This window comes from Trachypithecus francoisi, unplaced genomic scaffold, assembly GCF_009764315.1.
Source record: "Trachypithecus francoisi isolate TF-2019V2 unplaced genomic scaffold, Tfra_2.0 Lachesis_group3, whole genome shotgun sequence".
Classification (NCBI taxonomy): Eukaryota; Metazoa; Chordata; class Mammalia; order Primates; family Cercopithecidae; genus Trachypithecus; species Trachypithecus francoisi.
Window position 1 is genome coordinate 55,500,309 of NW_022681468.1, and position 17,226 is coordinate 55,517,534.

General features: G+C 44.9%; 2 long non-coding RNA genes across 2 annotated transcripts; one reads left to right on the forward strand and one right to left on the reverse strand.

Moving 5' to 3' along the window:
• Window positions 1-194: 194 nt before the first annotated feature.
• Window positions 195-13,299, reverse strand: LOC117069676. Its single transcript, XR_004431631.1, has 3 exons — window positions 13,289-13,299; window positions 8,843-8,846; window positions 195-1,260 (listed from the first exon to the last, which is right to left on the reverse strand). It is a non-coding gene; the product is annotated as an uncharacterized LOC117069676 (long non-coding RNA).
• On the forward strand, window positions 7,025-8,967 carry LOC117069677. The gene is made up of 3 exons (XR_004431632.1): window positions 7,025-7,405; window positions 7,598-7,779; window positions 8,020-8,967. It is a non-coding gene; the product is annotated as an uncharacterized LOC117069677 (long non-coding RNA).
• Window positions 13,300-17,226: the final 3,927 nt, after the last annotated feature.

The following is a 17,226-nucleotide window of genomic DNA, read 5'->3' on the forward strand; positions in this document are numbered from 1 at the left end:
GCACATGCACACACACACACACACACTTTTTTTGTTTTGTTTTGTTTTTTTGAGACAGAGTTTCGCTCTTATTGCCCAGGCTGGAGTGCAATGGCGCGACCTCGGCTCACTGCAACCTCCGCCTCTTGGGTAGCTGGGATTACAAGCGCCCACCACCACTCCTGGCTAATTTTTTGTATTTTTAGTAGAGACGGGGTTTCACCATATTGGCCATGCTGGTCTCGAACTCCTGACCTCAGGTGATCCACCCACCTCCGCCTCCCAAAGTGCTGGGATTACGGGCGTGAGCCACCGCGCCTGGTTGGCCAGTTCAAATGTATTAACCTCAGTATATAATCAGTTTGGAGAATAGAAAGTCAAAGAAAGGCAAATCAATTTGCCAATTATTCTGAATGTGTGACATTAGCCTAAATCTAGAGTCCTCAAACAAAGGAAGCACTCTTCAAAGTTAGCTAATTAAAAAGAAGCATTTAAAATATTTTCAAAATGAATACATTAAATACAGCAGAAAGCTTTTACCACATTGGTGTGAAGAGATAGAATCAATAGTTGGATAAAGTGCGTTAAGTATCAGGATATTAATGTATGGAGTTTTGGGTTGGGGACACGATTTATTACACGTCAGATCAGAATCAATGTAATAAATAGTCGTGCTGTAATGGAGTTCTATTAAGATCTAAGATGTCAAAACATTTCGGCAGAACTGTCATATGGAAATCAAAGCATACTCAAATGGGAGAAAATAGACCTTGCAAGTTTATTTATAGGCCTAGCAGTGTAACATTGGATAAGTAACTTCAACTGTTCACTCTTAGGACTTATTCTGATATTTAAAAGCCTGTCACAAGAAATGTGTTTCTGGATCGATTAAATAGTGTGTATCAACCATATTAAAGGCTCTTCCTACACGCAGGGTGTTGTCCAGAAGAAAACGTGTTTTCTGTCAAACTGTAATTCCGGTTAATCCACTGCTCCTTTATTAAATGTAATGGAATCAGGGACAACTCACGGGGTATGTCCTGAAATGCACATAACAACCCGTCGCAAAGAAAATCCTGGCCAGCAGCAGATGACTCCGCTGCAGTGAGCTGCGAAGAATAAGCAGTGTGTCAAGGTGGGGGAACTACGGGTGCCGTGGGAGGACGCAGACCAGGGTGGAACCGCCACACCCAGATAACCGAGCTCGCGCTGGGTTATTTGTCCGCCGGGCCCTCTGGCGGCCCCGCCTCTTCACCGTGCCCCGCCGGCGGCCCCGCCTCCCTCCCCTCCCACTTGCTGGCGGTCCCACCTCTTCCACAGCCCGCCTGTGGCCCCGCCTCCCACCCGCCCACTTGCTGGTGACCCCACCTCTCCCACACGCCGCCTGCAGCCCAACTTCTCCCCCACGCTTCCGCTGGCAGCCCGGTACCTTGCCCTGGGACCCCAGCCTGTCGTGTTTGGAGACCCAGGCTCCTGTTCTATTTATCTTGATCTGGGGTCTGGCTGGCGATAGTGTCGGCGGTGCGCCCCTTTCTCTTGGTCGTCTATGACCTCCACGTCGTCTTTTCTTCAGCTGCATTTGGCCCCCTCTTCGGGTGTTCTCTCACGGCCCAGCAATTAGGGCATGTGCAGGCTCAGGTTCAGCCTCAGCCTTGTCTGGTACCCCTTCCCTGGTGAAAGCTGAGAACTCAAGGACCAGACTCAACCTGCCAACAAGCCTTCTTTCCTTACCAGGGCAGAAAGCCTTTTCGTATGACTCCATGCTCTTTGTTTAACGTCTCCAAAGGACTAATTTATAAACTTTTGAGCTTCATGGCATGGAGTTTTTTGTAGACAGAGTGAGACTTCCCATTTGAGATCTACATTGTTCAATGCCACAAAATTAACTTTCATACAGGTTACTTTTTTTTTTTTTTTTGAGACAGAGTCTTGCTCTGTTGCCCAGACTGGAGTGCAGTTACACGTCTCGGCTTACTGCAACCTCCTCTTCCCGGGTTCAAGCCATTCTCCTGCCTTAGCCTCCTGAATAACTGGGACTACAGGAGAGCGCCACCACGCCAGGCTAATTTTTGTGTTTGTAGTAGAGATGGGTTTTTGCCATGTTGGCCAGGCTGGCCTCGAACTCCTGCCGTCATGTGACCCGCTTGTCGGCGCCTCACAAAGTGCTGGGATTACAGGCGTGAGCCACTGCGCGCGGCCGTATAGATGTTACATTTTGACCAAGCAAAGCCCCATACAGCCGGACACGGCCTTGTCCTTTCCACTGTTAAAAAGCAAACGGCTGGCCGAGCGCGGTGGCTCACGCCTGTAATCCCAGCACTTTGGGAGGCTGAGGCTGGGGGATCACGAGCTCAGGAGATCGAGAACATCCTGTTAACACGGTGAAACCCCGTTTCTACTAAAAAATACAAAAAAAAAATTAACCGAGCGTGGTGGCAGGCGCCTACGTAGTCCCAGCTACTCGGGAGGCTGAAGCAGGAGAATGGCGTGAACCCGGGAGGTGAACCTTGCAGCTAGCTGACATCGTGTCACTGCACTCCAGCTTGGGCGACAGAGGGAGACTATGTCTCAAGAAAAAGCAAACGACTGATTCGAGGTTGTGCATAGCTGACTTAGCACTGGATATTATGCCGATCACTAATTCATAAAACAATACAGGTGAAATATATAGAATGGTAAAGTGGTGATTAGTGTGACTGATAGTGGTTCCATTTAAATAGTCATAAATTATGATGCATCAAGTCAAAAGATTATGGGGCCACCTGGCCGGGAGCGGTGGCTCACACCTGTAATCCCAGCACTTTGGGAGGCCGAGGCGGGCGGATCACCTGAGACCGGGAGTTCCAGACCAGGTTGGCCAACATGGTGAAACCTCCGTCTCTACTAAAAATACAAAAATTAGCTGGGCGTTGGTGATGCCTGCTTGTAGTCTCAGCTACCCAGTAGGCTGAGGCAGGAGAATCGTTTGAACTGGGAAGGTGGTGGTTGCAGTGAGCTGAGGTCGCGCTACTGCACTCCAGCCTGGGAGACACAGCGAGACTCTGTCTCAAATAATAATAGTAACAATAAAATATTATACTGCCACCAAAAGCATAGTGACATGTGGGAAAGAAAAGCGAAACACCGATGTTTTATTTACAACATAATTATAATAAAAATAGGTATGCATGGCCGGGCGTGGTGGCTCACGCCTATAAGCCCAGCACTTTGGGATGCCGAGGCGGGTGGATCACCTGAGACCAGGAGTTGGAGACCAGCCTGGCTAACATGGTGAAACTAAACTACTAAACTAAGACACTAATAAACTACTAAAAATACAAAAAATTAGCCAGGCATGGTGGTGGGTGCCTGTAATCCCAGCTACTTGGGAGGCTGAGGCAGGAGAATCACTTGAACCTGGGAGGCGGAGGTTGCCTTGAGCCGAGATCACACCATTGCACTCCAGCTTGGGCAACTAGAGCAAAACTCCATCTCACAAAATAAATAAATAAATAAATAAACAATAAAAATAGGTATGCATATAAATACAGATTGTAGAAGAATACAGAACTCAAACTAGAAAATCAGACTCTTCTTAGAGGATACTGAGGATGGTTCATCCCCTTGGGGTGCCCTGTAGATACCTGGAGCTCTTTTGGTTCCTGCTCTTTCTGAGTTCTGCTTATCCAGGATTTTCTTCTGTGAACCTCCCTCTATTAGAGTACAGAGTATGCTGTCATAATAAAAAGACCCCAAAATATAGTGATTTAATTGAGATGGAAACTTATTTCTCATCTAACAGTCCAGAGGTAGGAGTGGTGGAGGATATAGAGTGGATCAGCTTCATTAATTCTTCCATGGACTCTGCTTTCTGTCTGTTTTGGTTTTTTTTTGGTTTGGTTTCGTTGGTTTTTGTTTTGTTTTGTTTTCCAATCCTGCCCCTTCTTTCCTCTTGACCCTTAGTATTTTTCCTAATTTGCATGGTTAAAGGTAGGGCACTGCAGTGGATCTGCACTGGCGCCACCTAGCGCTGGAGAAGGGCAAAAGAGCGAAAGTACAGGGCAACCGATTTCTTTTTAAGCAAGCGATGCAGAGTGCACATACAACTTTCATTCATATTCCATTGGTGAGAACTTGACCACACTTGGTTGTAAGAAAATCCAGGCAATATGGTATCTAGCTGGCATTTCATGTGCCCAAGTAGCAATGTATTAGCGTTGTAAAAGGGGAGAACCGACTTTGGAGGACAACTAACATTTCATTATCAGCCCATTTTCTTCTGACCAACTTGCTTGAGATAACTTTCTTTCTTCTGAATTTCCTTCCCTTTTTTTTTTTTTTTTTTTGAGACGGAGTCTCGCTCTGTCGCCCGGGCTGGAGTGCAGTGGCCAGATCTCAGCTCACTGCAAGCTCCGCCTCCCGGGTTTACGCCATTCTCCTGCCTCAGCCTCCCGAGTAGCGGGCTGGAATGCAGTGGCCAGATCTCAGCTCACTGCAAGCTCCGCCTCCCGGGTTTACGCCATTCTCCTGCCTCAGCCTCCCGAGTAGCTGGGACTACAGGCGCCCGCCACCTCGCCCGGCTAGTTTTTTGTATTTTTTAGTAGAGACGGAGTTTCACAGTGTTAGCCAGGATGGTCTTGATCTCCTGACCTCGTGATCCGCCCATCTCGGCCTCCCAAAGTGCTGGGATTACAGGCTTGAGCCACCGCGCCCGGCCTTTCTTCTATATTTCCTAAAGAGAGGTTCGTTTACTTCAGTTTACAGACAGTCCTCTTTTGTAATCAATGTACCTAACCGATGCCTCATTCTTCAGGCTCTAATTTAAATGATATCTCCTAAAAGAGGCTTACCTGACTACATTCTCGAAACCTGGTGCCCCACCTGCTTCCTACCACCATTGTTTATATCTCAGTACTGTGCTTCCTTCACCAGCACTTATCACAGTTTGAAATTATAATTTTTTTGCTAAATTTTTGTCTGTCTCTTCCACCTTGTCTCTTTTCTTCACCACATCTCTATCACCTAGTACAGTGCCTGTCATTGGATAAGTAAAAAGTAAATATTTGGTATTAAATGAATGAAACAGTAGTCAAGGATGACTCTGAGAGTTCTGAAGTAAGCAACTAAACATACTGATGGGCCAGGCATGGTGGCTCACGCCTGTAATCCCAGCACTTTGGGAGGCTGAGGCAGATGGATCACGAGGTCAGGAGTTCAAGACCAGCCTGGCCAACATGGCGAAACCCCATCTTTACTGAAAATACAAAAATTAGCTGGGCACGGTGGTGGGCACCTGTAATCCCAGCTACTGAGGAGGCTGAGGCAGGGGAATCGCTTGAACCCAGGAGACGGAGGTTGCAGTGAGCCAAGATCGCACCACTGCACTCCAGCCTGGGCAATAGAGCAAGACTCTGTCTCAATAAATAAATAAATAAACAAACAAACATATTGATAAAAAGGAAAACTGAGCAAGTTTGGAGGAAGAAGAGAAGATCAGTTTTGTTTGCAAATACTGAATTTGAAGTTTTGAATGATTTCGTGACATCCAGAAGGCAACTAAAAATGTGAATCCGAAGCTCTGGAAACAGCATCAGATTGGAACTATAGATTTGAAAGCCTTGATAATTGATTAGATCACTCATGAAGAACATAGTGAGAGAACAGAGAACATTTAGGAGGGAACTGTAAGGAACAAAAACATTTGCTGGGTGGGCAGAAGAGACAGCCTGGGAGGAAATATCAGGGGCTGTGAACAAGAACCAGGTAGAAGAAATGTTCAGGGAGGAAATAGCAGTCACAAGTGACAGAGATTGGTGGTAAATTATGTCAGCCATGTCAGAAAGGGTTCCTTAGACCTGCCAGTTAGGAGGCAGGGTATTGCAGCCTTAGCTAGAATAGTTTCAGTGGATTGGTGGGCTATGGACTGAAGACAGAAGGTTAAGAAGCGAATGTAGTTATTGTTGAACATGGTTTGAAGAAGTGCAGCCATGAAAACAGACAGTTTCATTTAGAAAGACAGGCAAGGTCAAAGGCGTTTTTTTAAGAAGAAACGCAGCTTGGAATCTGTATTAAGTGAAAGAGAGAGATAGGATGGGTGAAAATGATTGATGGAAGAATTCTGACCTGTTGGGTTTGAGGTAGGAGGGGAAAACAGAAGGGTCCTCTTCTCTGAAGCTGTAAAGATAAATTTAGAGCGGGGAGAGTAGCAAGGAATTGAAAAGTTTTTGTCTGATGGCCTTCAATTTATCCATGAAGGAGGGAGCAAAGTTATCTGCTACAAGGACGGAGGTGGAGGGGAAAGTCTGGACTGGTTTTTAGGAGACAAGGGGTTGGGGGGTGAGGGAAAGACTATAGATAGAGGACTAATAGAAGGTCTGCTTTTGCAGACAGATCTACTATAGTCGAAAATTTTTTCTTTCCTCCTCTCTATCCCTTCCTATGTTTGTCTCAAAAAAGACTTCAGGCTGCCAAATCCAAATTTTTCCACCAATATACCCGATACTAGTTTTTTCTCCAAAAACAACGGGCAACTAACATGCAGGGCAGAGAAAACAAAACAGTTGCCCCAGGCTTCCTTCATTCAAATAGTGAAGACTGAGCCGGCCTCGGCACCATGCAGACTCCCAACCTCTGCTACTGTGGGTTATTCTCCTTATAATGCAGTCACCTCCTAAATGCTTGCTGAAAATGGAAGATTTCGAGCCAAATGGTTGCCCCTTAAGTAACGTCCCCCAAAAGATGAAGCACATATTTAAGGCCTGCTGAAGCAAGCAACGCTGAGGGACCAGGTTATTGCGTTTTTCTTTCTCTCGCTGCGTGTCCGGACGCCACACTATGAGCATTAAGCGCAAACTGACCAATTTCTGTTAAGCAGGAACGCGATGTTCGGATCAAAATATCCGGAGCCGTGGCCGCAACTGCGCCTGTAGCTTCCGGGGTCCCAACCCTATAAGGCTTAACGGCTCGTCAGCTCAGATGACGCCACACTAGCGTAGCCTCCAGACCGCCCAGTGTGGGTGTGTCCAAGCTACGTCGCCGGGCTTGGCCCCCCCAACTCCTCCCCCGATGACGTCACCGCACTGCAGCTTCTAGTAGCTTTTCGCAGCGTTTCCAACCGCCGGGCGCGGTGGCGCGTGCCTGTAGTCCCAGCTACTCGGGAGGCTGAGGTGGGAGGATCGCTTGAGCCCAGGAGTTCTGGGCTGTAGTGCGCTATGCCGATCGGGTGTCCGCACTAAGTTCGGCATCAATATGGTGACCTCCCGGGAGCGGGGGACCACCAGGTTGCCTAAGGAGGGGTGAACCGGCCCAGGTCGGAAACGGAGCAGGTCAAAACTCCCGTGCTGATCAGTAGTGGGATCGCGCCTGTGAATAGCCACTGCACTCCAGCCTGGGCAACATAGCGAGACCCTGTCTCTTTTGCCCTCCTCGCTCACTAAGGGTACCCTTTGTAAGTGGATAGTGTCAAGAAGTTTGCCTCCTTTCAGCTTCATACGTATTAAGAAGCATACTAATGTGCGCATTTAAAGACGAGCCCACTCTTCCTCTAAAGGCAAAAATATATGGAGAGATGTTACTGAGGTTTATAGTCGGCTTTCTCTCTCCACTCTTCTATTTATCCACTATTTTACGTTTCCTTTAGCGTTAAAACTCACCAGTTGACGGGATGCTCGGGGACTTGCAACCACCTCATCGCTGCCCCCTACCGGCGCATATTCAAAACGTCTCTGCGAAAAGTTGTTATTACCCTCGGAGCCAACAGGGGCTGCTCGTTTACCCACAGCCAGTCGGAAAAAATGGCCGCCGGACCACAGAGAGCAAAAAGTACGTTCTCTTTAAGAATTTCCAAGATATTCCCGCGGCAGTCCAGGATGCTGCTTGCAGTAACCAACACTATTCCCCTGCACTGAGCTGACCTGAGCTTCCCTCCCTACCTCCTGTCACGGATGTCACCTTCTTTCACCTCTGTCCTGTCAAGGTTTTTGCTTTAGAATGCTGTCGACCAAAGACGGGCTGATCTACAGTCTTTCACACAAATCTTTCGTTCTACTTTCCTACAAGCAGGGCTAACTTTCCGACGAGAAACCCTACTACTGCCTCCTTATAAGGGAAAAACTCGTCTCAGAGGAACCCATAACGTCCTGTGATGACAGAGGTGAGGGGCCAGCGTGGCAGAATGCATCACCTTGTCTCCCTGCTTGCTTCTCTCTCCGTCGGATTGCCAAAAGGTAACGGCACCTAGACTCCGAAAAGTAATTGAAGCAAAGGGAGTTTAAAGAACGCACCCGACGGCCTGGGTCTTGAACCCAGTGTTAAAGAGAGCAAAAACCTCTGCATCCTCCACTGGGCTGTCTTTGAGCATGTCTCATAATCATGCTTCATTTTTAAAAAAGAAATAAGTGAATACGCTATGAAAGAAGACAGCCTTTAAATTTTTCAAAAGTTCTTGGTGGTCTGTGATTAGAAATTTCATCTATATGAAATAACAGTTTTGGAGGGCTTACTGTTAAATTCAGGTGTTTTAGGGCCAGTGGAAATTGGTTAAGCATTCACATCACTCTTAACATTAATCTGATAATCTACTGGGAGTTTAAAGACTCTAAGTACTAAACACAGATTTTCCTCACTATCTGTAAAATGAAAGAGGAAAGAAACATTGTACTCAATTTTGTATAAAGCTAATTGTATTCCTTTTTTAAAATTATTTATTTATTTATTTATTTATTGAGGTAGTTCACTGCATTTTGAACAAGGATAACTGTCAGAGAAGATCCTCTTTGAATCGAGCAGCTATCTCCCCCATGGCTGCTTCTGGGTCTGCCCTCTGCAACCACGTGGAATAAGTCTTATTCCAGTTCTAGAGGACAACTTTTCAAGAATAAAAAACTCACCTCCAAATGAATGCATTTTTACTAAATGAAAATAGCTAGAGATGCTATTTAAAAACAAAACAAAACAAAACAAAAAACAAACTTTAGCTTCTCACCAACCTTAAAATAAGAAGCAAAATAATTTTGGCATATCTTTTTTTTTTTTTTTTTTTGAGACAGAGTCTTGCTCTGTCGCCCAGACTGGAGTTCTGTGGAGCCATCTCCGCTCACTACAACCTCTGCCTCCTGGGTTCAAGCAATTCTCCTGCCTCAAGCCTCCCGAGTGGCTGGGATTACAGGCACACACCACCACACCCCGCTAATTTTTGTATCTCTTTTGTTTTTCACTAAATGGATCCTTGAATTGGACCCAGAATGACTTAGCTATGGATGTAAAAACTGCTTTTGAGTAGCTGCATCTATTAGTCCTGGGGTTCCTACTTTCTGAGTTTCTTCTATGACCTCTAGGATAACTCAGCTTTGTGGAACTGAGGTGTGATAGGCAGCATAATGACCCCCTCCCCAATGATATCTATGTGCTAACTAACCAAGGAATGTGGACAGCCCCCTGAAAATGGAAAAGGCAAGGGAAGGGATTCTCTTCAAGAGCTTCCAGAAGGAATGCAGCCCTACTCACCCATTTGGTACTTCTGATTTCCAGAACTCTTAAATAATAAATTTGGCTGGGTGCAGTGGCTCACACCTGTAATTCCCAGTACTTTGAGATGCCAAGGCAGGTGGATGGCTTGAGCTCAGGAGTTGGAGACCAGCCTGCACAACATGGTGAAATCCTGTCTCTAAAAAAAATATGAAAATTAACCATGTGTGAAAGTGTGTGCCTGTAGTCTCATCTACCAGGGAGGCTGAGGTGGCAGGATTGCCTGAGCACAGGAGATTGAGACTGCAGTGAGTCATTAGTGTCCCACTGCATTCCAGCCAGGGGGACAGAGTGAGACCCCATCTCAAAAATAATAATAATACATTTATGTTATTTAAGCCTCTAAATTTGTGGTAATTTGATACAGCAAATTATCACAGAATAGGACAGTAATACATGGGGGAGTCAAGCTCAGTCTGTGCCTGACAAAACTCTGAGAGGTCAGAAAGGTATCCTTTCAGTAATTGTCTTCTTGAACTCCTGAGCTCAAGTGATGCACCTGCCTCAACCCCTCAACCTGTGCCTAGCCAGTAACTGTCTTCTTTTTTCTTTTTCTTTTTTTTGAGACGGAGTCTCACTCTGTCAACCAGGCTGGAGTGCGGTGGCCAGATCTCAGCTCACTGCAAGCTCCACCTCCCAGGTTTAGGACATTCTCCTGCCTCAGCCTCCCGAGTAGCTGGGACTACAGGCGCCCGCCACCTCGCCCGGCCAGTTTTTTGTATTTTTTAGTAGAGACGGGGTTTCACCGTGTTAGCCAGGATGGTCTCGATCTCCTGACCTCGTGATCTGCCCATCTCGGCCTCCCAAAGTGCTGGGATTACAGGCTTGAGCCACCACGCCCGGCCGTAACTGTCTTCTTTAATGTACTTGTACTTAAATAAATAAATAAATAAATAAAAACTTTTACGTTCAACACATTTTCACATTGATTTTTTTTTCTGTGTGTGTGTGTGTGTGTACTACACTTTTAAGTTTTTAATTATGTTTAGGGTTAAGATTAGGGTTATGGTGGAATATTTTGATATACAGTGACTTTAAACTTTTATGGGCTGGGCACAGTGGCTCATGCCTGTAATCCTAACACTTTGGGAGGCCAAGGCAGGCAGATCACCTGAGGTCAGGAGTTCAAGACCAGCCTGACCAACATGGAGAAACCCCCATCTGTACTAAAAATACAAAATTAGCCGGGTGTGGTGGTGCATGCCTATAATCCCAGCTACTCGGGAGGCTGAGGCAGGAGAATTGCTTGAACCCAGGAGGCAGAGGCTGAGGTGAGCCAAGAGTGAGCCATTGTGCTTCAGCCTGGGCAACAAGAGTGAAACTGGGTCTCAAAAAAAAAAAAAACACACACACACACACACACACACATCTTGAATGTATTCAGATCTGTTAATCTAATCATTTATGTTTTCTGCTTTCGGTGTTTTGCTTTGAAGGGTCTCACCCATGCCAAGAGCATATAAATATTCACATAAATGTTTATGACTTTTATCTTTTAGAGTACATACTTCACTGATTTAAAAATAACATTCTTAGGCCAGGCGCAGTGGCTCACACCTGTAATCCCAGCACTTTGGGAAGCCGAGGCAGGCGGATCATGAGGTCAGGAGTTTGAGATCAGCCTGACCAACATGGCGAAACCCCGTCTCTACTAAAAATACAAAAATTAGCTGGGTGTGGTGGTGTGTGCCTGTAATCCCAGCTACTCAGGAGGTTGAAGCAGGAGAATTACTTGGACCTGGGAGGTGGAGGTTGCAGTGAGCTGAGATTGTGTCATTGCACTCCAGTCTGGGTGACAGAGTGAGACTCTGTCTCAAAAATATATATATATCAATCAATCAATAAAAACAACATTCTTTGTCCAAAACAATGTTTTCTTATTCTAAAACTCTAATTTTTTTTTTTTTTTTAAAGATGGGGTCTTGCTCCATCACCAGGCCGCATTGCAGTGGCGTGATCATATATCATAGCTCACTGCAGCCTCACTCCTGGGCTCAAGCCTTTTGCCACAGCCTTCCAAGCAATTAGAACTATACGCACATGCCACCATACCCAGCTTAAATTTGTTTACTAGTAATATGAGAAATGTTAAAAAAAAAAATCAGACAAATTAAATTTTTCAGAGTTTTTTTGAGCAAAGAATGATTCATGAACAGGACAGCACTCAGAACCAGAAGAGATTCAGAGAGTTCCACATTGTGGGAAGAGAATATTCACAGATAGAGAAGGGAAGTGAGATACTGAAACAGCTTGATTGGTTACAGCTCAGTGTTTGCCTTATTTGGACATGGTTGGCTCAATTAGCAGCCTATGATTAGCTGAAGCTGGGCAGCTGTGATGGCTGAGACAGCTATATGTTACAAGAATATACTCATAAGCTTTCGATTTGTTTACATACCAAATTGGATTGTTGTTCAGTCTTGAGGGACTCAAGGTACAGCAGCAGCCTTAGGCCAAATTTAATTTAGCAGAACTCTTATTTTCTTTTTCTTTTTTTTTTTTTTTGAGATGGGGTCTTTCTGTGTCACCCAGGCTAGAGTGCAGCAATCTCGGCTCACTACAACCTCCACCTCCCGGGTTCAAGCAATTCTCCTGCCTCAGCCTCCTGAGTAACTGGGATTGTAGGCACCTGCCACCACGCCCAGCTAATTTTTGTGTTTTTATAAGCAGAGACGGGGTTTCACCATCTTGGCCAGGCTTGTCTTGAACTCCAGGCCTTGTGATCCACCCACCTTGGCCTCCCAAAGTGCTGGGATTACAGGATTGAGCCACCTCGCCCGGCCCTTACTTTCTTTTTTAATGTGTTTGCCTACATCTGCCTATTTTTGTGTAATTTATTGCGTGTAACAAACTACTCCAACATTTAGTAGTTTGAAAGTACAACTAGGTTTTATTAGGTTTCATGACTTTGAGGGTCAGGAATTTGGAGCAAAGCTCTGCTGAATAATTCTTCTGCTCCAGGTGAAGTTGATTGTGGTCTTCAGCTGGTGGCTGGTCTAATTTGTAGGGCCCAAGATAACTTCATTCACCTGCCTCTGCCTTGACAGTCTTGACTGTAAAGACATGCTCCTCTTCCTTTCCCTGCAGTCTCAAGGCCCCTCTACAGTAGGGTATTAGACTTCTAACATAGTGACTCAAGTTTCAAGAGGCCAAACTGGAAGCTACAAGTCTTATTAAAGGCTAGAGCCAAAAATAGCATAGTATCACTTACGTTTGCCATGCTTTGTTGGTCAAAGGAATCACAGGCCAGCCTAGATTTAAAGATGGGAAGAGAACAGAACCTACTTCATGAGTGTTAAAGAATGTGTGGCCATTTTTAATTTCTATCATACCTACTTTTTAACTTCTTGGTGGTGGTTGTTGTTGTTGTTTTTGAGACAGTCTCGCTCGCTGTGTCACCTAGCTGGAGTTTTTTTTCTTTTTATTAGGTTTTATTAGGTTTCATGACTTTGAGAGCCAGGAATTTGGAGCAAAGCTCTGCTGAATAATTCTTCTGCTCCAGGTGAAGTTGATTGTGGTATTCAGCTGGTGGCTGGTCTAATTTGTAGGGCCCAAGATAACTTCATTCACATGTTGTGATCTTGACTCACTGCAACCTCCACCTCCCAGGTTCAAGTGATTCACCTGCCTAAGTTTCCCCAGTAGCTGGGATTACAGGCATGCGCCACCACACCTGGCTAATTTTTGTATTTTTAGTAGAGACAGGGTTTCACCATGTTGGCCAGGGTAGTCTCGAACTCCTGATCTCAGGTGATCTGCACCTGCCTCAGCCTCCCAAATTGCTGGGATTACAGGTGTGAGCCACCGTGCCCAGCCTCTTTAATTTCCTTTTAAAATTTAATTTGTTTTGTTTTGTTTGAGACAGGGTCTCACTCAGTCACCCAGGCTGGAGTGCAATGGCATACTCACAGCTCACTGCAGCCTCAACCTCCTGGGCTCAGGTGATCCTCTCACCTCAGCCTCCCTGGTAGCTGGGACTACAGGTGCATGCCACCACGTCTGGCTAGTTTCTTATATTTTTTGTAGAGATTGGGTTTCGACATGTTGCACAGGCTGGTTTCAAACTCCTGGGCTCAAGTGGTCCACCCGCCTCAGTCTCCCAAAGGGCTGGGATTACAGGCGTGAGCCACTGCCCGTGGCTGTTTTGTTTTTTAAACTTTGTGAGCTGTGTCATACATATGAAACTGTGCATAAGACATACACAAAATGTAAGTTTAAGGAATTTATAAAGTGAGAAACTATATAATTGGCATCTAGAAATAGAACTTTGCCTGCATCCCAGAAACCCATACCCAAATACCTTCCCTCTTAGAAATAACCACTATTCTGACTTCGTGGCATTATCTTGTTACTCTTAATGGTTTTAATGCCTGAATATATCCCTAAATAGTATTTGAACAGTCTTGACTACTAGAAAGTTCTTCCTTATATTAAGATTTAATCCATTACCCTAAAATTTTCTCATTAGTACTTTCTTTAACCCATGGGCTTATAAACAATAAATTTAGCATTATTTTCACCCAGAAGAACCACAACTATTTCTTGCATTACATGGTTTCAATTGAATTTCACTATTCTGTTTGGTCAATTTGTATATCTTTCTGGGAAAATATGATTCCCCAGTACACAACAAAGTATTCTATCTCTGATTTACTATATAAGCATAGGACTGAAAAATCCCATCTCTCATTCTAAATCCCAGATGTCTATTGATGAGGTCAAACAATCAATTAATGCTAAGCTTATAAGAGACTAAAATATCTTATATAAGACAGTGCCTGGGGCTCAATTTAGGGCTACTGAAAAAATTAATGGGAATGGTTTCCTTATAAAAGGATGAGTTTGGTCCTCTTGTCTCTCTCATTCTCTCGTTGCCCTTCCACCATGGGATGTAACACCAAGAAAACCCTTTCAAAATACCAGTCCTTTGATCTTGGACTTCCTAGTCTCCAGAACTGTGAGGCAATAAATTTATGTTCTTTATAAATTACTCAGTTTGTGGTGTTCTGTTATAGCAGTGTAAAATGAATTATGGCAACAAAATTTGCATATATTTGAAGTGTATATTTGATTTTTTTTTTTTTTTGAGACAGGATTTCCCTCTTGTTGTCCAGGCTAGAGTACAATGGCACAGTCTCAGCTCATTGCAGCTTCCACCTCCTGGGTTCAAGTGATTCTCCTGCCTCAGCTTCCCAAGTAGCTGGGATTACAGATGCCTGCCACCACACCCGGCTAATTTTTGTATTTTTAGTAGAGATGAGGTTTCACCATGTTGACCAGGTTGATCTCGAACTCCCGACCTCAGGTGATACACACAACTCAGCCTCCAAAAGTGCTGGGATTACAGGTGTGAGCCACTGCACCTGGCCATTTTTTTTTTTTTTTTATTAGACAGGGTGTTACTCTGAGGCTCCTGCTGCAGTGTGGTGGCACAATTATGGCCACCATGCCTTGACCTCCTGGACTGAAGGGATCCTCCTACCTCAGCCTCCCATGTAGCTGGGACCATAGGTACATGCCATCACGCCAGGCTAATTTTGTTATTTTTTTGTAGAGATCGGTGAGGGGGCCTCACTTTGTTGTCCGGGCTGGTCTTCTGGGCTCAAGCCATCTGCCAGCCTTGGCCTCCCGAGGTGTTGGAATTATAGGTGTGAGCCACCCAGCCCAGCCATGTGATGTTTTGATGTATGTATACACTGTGAGATGATTACTGCAATCAAGCCAATTAACACATCCATAACCTCACAATTTGCATGTGTGTATTTGAGATCCAGTTTCTTAGCAAATTTCTGTTTTTTATTTTAATTTAACTTTTAAGTTCATGGGTTACATGTGCAGGTTTGTTATATAGGTAAATTTGTGTCATGGGCTTTGTTTTACAGGTTATTTCATCACCAGGTATTAAACCTAGTACCCATTAGTTATTTTTGCTGATCCTCTCCCTCCTCCCATTCTCCACCCTCTGATAAGCCCCATTGTGTGCTGTTCCCCTCCATGGGTCCATGTGTTCTCATCATTCAGCTCCCATTTATAAGTGAGAACAAACAGTATTTGGTTTTCTGTTCCCGTGCAAATTTCAAGCATAAAATACATTACTATGAACTATAATCAGCATGTTGTACATTAAGTCTCCAGAACTTATTCCACTTATAACCGAAAGTTTGTGCATTTTGACCAGTATCTTCCCATTTCCCCCACTTCCCAAGTGCTGGAAACCACATTTCTACTCTGTTTCTATGAGAAACTTCTAGATTCCACGTATAAGTGAGATCATGCAGTATTTGTCTTTTTGTGTCTGGCTTATTTCACTTAGCATAATGTCATCCAGGTTCATCCATGTTGTTAAATCCATGCCAGTTGCAAACAGCAAGATTTATTTCTTTTTTAAAAACTGAATAATATTCCACAGTATGTATGTGTGTGTGTACATATATATTTGCGCTCATTATCCGTTCATCCATTGATGAAAAGTAGATTATCCCTATATCTTTACTATTGTGAGTAAAGCTGCAATGAACATGAACATGTATCTTCAGGATAGTGATTTTGTTGCTAGATCACATGGTAATTCTATTCCTAATTTTGTGAGGAGCCTTCCTACTGTTTTGCACAATGGCTCTACTAATTTACATTACCATCAGCAGCATACAAAAGTTCCCTTTTCTTCACATTCTCGCCAATGCTTTCATATTTTGGGCCATTCTGTATGGTTTACTGTACCATATGACAGTAATGCTGTGCAGTATGTGCTATAGTCATTTTTGCGTCTACTGGTACCAGTTCTTCCGAAATAGCAGTGGCGCCCTTTCTGTTTAGAGTCGCCTTCTGGTGGTAGGAATTCTGGTTGCTACCGTCTGTAACCTGCAAGCCTCTAGCAGCTCTTTGCAGCGACGCCGAGCGCCGGGCGCGATGGCGCGTGCCTGTAGTCCCAGCTACTCGGGAGGCTGAGGCTTGAGGATCCCTTGAGTTCAGGAGTTCTGGGCTGCAGTGCGCTATGCCGATCGGGTGTCCGCACTAAGTTCGGCATCAATATGGTGACCCCCCGGGAGCGGGGGACCACCAGGTTGCCTAAGGAGGGGTGAACCGGCCCAGGTCGGAAACGGAGCAGGTCAAAACTCCCGTGCTGATCAGTAGTGGGATCGCGCCTGTGAATAGCCACTGCACTCCAGCCTGGGCAACATAGTGAGACCCTGCCTCTTTTGAGTTCTCACCTTATAAAGTATCCTTTCTTCCCATGCATCTATCCTAAGACAAAAAAAAAAAATGCATAACTTACATTCTTACAAGATTATTTTCCTCACTACACTGTGAATCCCCCCTCCCACCCCACTCCCGTTGGGAATCTTATTTTTATTTTTATCGTATTTCACCATTATCTAGCTAAACACTTGCATATTCATGTTGCCAAGTGTTTGTGGAGCACCAGTTGTATACCAGGTACTGCGCTGCGTCTCAGGGGTACCGAGACCGAGGTTTGATGAGAATACTGTAATCAACTGCAGAATGCTCCTTCGGAGAGCAGGACCCATCAAAATAGGAACTCCGTTTTGAGAGTTCGCCTTGATAGTTGAGGATAATCTTAGAAGGACCGAAGCGGTTCTGTTTCGTTACATTTCAAAATCTTATGTCAAAGTAAGCGCGCAGGAAGGGGTCCTTGCTCTTCTGCACTGAGCCCTACAGCCCCCCCTGTGGGGAAATACTCCTGTTAATTGTCTCGAAAATTGTTTCGACCAGCAGGGGTCA